This window comes from Notothenia coriiceps, unplaced genomic scaffold, assembly GCF_000735185.1.
Source record: "Notothenia coriiceps isolate Sejong01 unplaced genomic scaffold, NC01 NC01_scaffold00000282, whole genome shotgun sequence".
In the NCBI taxonomy this organism is placed as follows: domain Eukaryota; kingdom Metazoa; phylum Chordata; class Actinopteri; order Perciformes; family Nototheniidae; genus Notothenia; species Notothenia coriiceps.
The window spans coordinates 202,689-205,137 of record NW_011332983.1 but is presented as its reverse complement, the minus strand read 5'-3'; the positions used below and the strand labels follow the sequence as shown (position 1 = coordinate 205,137).

At 40.2% G+C, this 2,449-nt stretch overlaps 1 non-coding gene across 1 annotated transcript; it reads right to left on the bottom strand.

Annotated features, from left to right (window-relative positions):
* Nucleotides 1–897: 897 nt before the first annotated feature.
* trnan-guu (transfer RNA asparagine (anticodon GUU)) lies at nt 898–971 on the bottom strand. Its single transcript has one exon. It is a non-coding gene; the product is annotated as a tRNA-Asn (tRNA).
* Nucleotides 972–2,449: the final 1,478 nt, after the last annotated feature.

The following is a 2,449-nucleotide window of genomic DNA, read 5'->3' as shown; positions in this document are numbered from 1 at the left end:
TACATTGATGCTCATCGTCACAACAACATCCGCTTTAATTCTCATATTGAGCAAGACATCATATGGGCCACAATTGAGCTTCCTGTCTCTCCATAGCAGGAAGCTCAGGACCAGAAGAGGAAGTGGAACATCAGCTTTCAGCAGGAACTGACCCTTGTGTTGTGACAGAGAGCAGACAGGAACAAAAAAATGAACCATCAACACTGAAACGTCGTTTCATCTCAACAACAGCACTGCCTAGATTCAAATGAGTCTGGGAAACACGATGCATCTACCTACAGTATGCTCTTCACTGCCATGAAAGCTAGCATTGTCAACACAAACAGCTAGTTCTAAGCAAATTGGTTCCTATAGGGAAACAGCAGGAAAGGCAACCTTTAATCTGTCTGGCTAACACGCTAATCTTTGAAACACTTGCCATTGTGTCTCTGATTACGCAATGGAAAATATTGAAGCATGGAGTTATGTGATGTAACAACTTGCGTAATGTACAAAGCACCACATGATAGTAAATGTACTTTATTTGCCAGGCTTTAAATGCTTTCAGGCTTTGTAAATGTTATTGATATCCTCCATAGATATATGTAAAATACACAATGATGCAATGATCATAAAAGTGCATAAATGTACAAATCAAAAAATAAAACGTAGACACATCTGCAAGTAAATAAATAAAGATATTAAACTAGATCATTGCGGTGGATATTTGGGACTTCAATTTCAGTCCGAGCTTCAAAACCTGAGATATAGCAATTACATTATGTTTTCAGAGCTCTATTGTGCTATGCTATGCACACACGGCAAAGTTAACTGTGTCACGGTGTGTTCACAACTGAATTAATAGCCCTGTAACATGTAACCTGGGTTGTTCCCTTGTATGTTTATTCAAAAAGGGAACGTCCCTGGGTGGGCTTGAACCACCAACCTTTCGGTTAACAGCCGAACGCGCTAACCAATTGCGCCACAGAGACATGCTATGCAGCCTGAAGGGGTGTGGAATTTATCTCTGTCCCCACTCGCTTTCATTGGCTCTTTGCTTCAAGAAGCTTGTTTTCCTAGAATACAGTAGAAGTTGACTCAAATTAAACCTGTGGAAGCTAAATGTGCTTTAGTTCATGTCTTCAATTTTTGTCGAAAGGACATACAGCAACTGATAATGTGTCACAGTTATACTTTTGTTACTGGTTTCCTGGAACCTTGCCCCTGAACACGTTAATTGTGTGGTTCTCAAACTTTTTCTGTCATTCCCCACTTTGAACACGTGGGCCTTTTCAAGCCCCACCTGTTCCTCATCGCTCCAATAAAATGGTAGAAAATTGTCAAATGTATCGTTCTACAACAGGGGTCTCCAACCTTTTTTAGGATGAGAGCTACTTTAAAAAAAATAAAACAAGTCAGGGGCAACTTTTACTCCTCTTTTTTTTGTTTTTTGCAGTGTATATATTTAGCACATTTTAACATTATTATATGCTTACCTTTAACCTTTGTGTGCTGTTTGGGCCTTTGGGAGCCGTTTTCAATGTTTACTAAAAGAAAATGTATGCAATTTAATTATTTTAACCTGCTTTATTTGGGGGTGGACCTCACATCCTCTAGGGGGGTCCCTATTATAACATATATTTTTAAATGTCGAAGTGAAATGCATCAATCTGGTGCACTTTGAGCACAAAATGAATTTATGGATACAGGCTACAGCTCTCAACACTCAGATGAAAGAGAGCTGTATACTTTTCAATAATCCAAAACACTTTAGAATATGATCACAACCAATAATGAATCATTTCAACTTGTTTATTCTCATCTTATGTTACCTAGTTAGCATTATTTATTTCATATTTTACTAATCACTCCCCTTTTAAACAATTTTTTTTTTTTACTGTCCTATAGTACACATTGGAATGATTTCTTACTTTATTTTTTACATCTATATTAAATAGATAAAGGTGTGCTCTCTAGCTCTCACGCTCTCTCTCTCTTTACTCTGTCTCGCTCTCTCACAGAGGCTCTATGCTCCTCCGTGGCGATGACGGCTTGCGTTAAAAAATAATAATAAACATAGGCCTATTTCTAAAGTGGGGGGACACAAACGGTATTTCGAAAAGTTTCACTGTTAAACTCCTTATGAAGTGGTGAGGTGCCGCTCCACATTGCTTTTCTTCCCGACTGCAACGCTGTTGTGTGTGTGTGTGTGTGTGTGTGTGTGTGTGTGTGTGTGTGTGTGTGTGTGAGAGCGTTTCACATGTGTGTATGAGAGATTTTTACATTTGTCTGTAAATGATTTTGGTTTCAGTTGTGTGTGTGTGTGAGCAGGCTCGGATTGGCCATCGGGAGATTCGAGACTTTTCCCGGTGGGCCGCTGCCGTTGGTGGGCTGCTGCCATCGTTGGGCCGCTGGCTCTGGCATAGGTGGGCCGTGGACTTTCACAGCGCCGCTGCACCGGTACCGCATC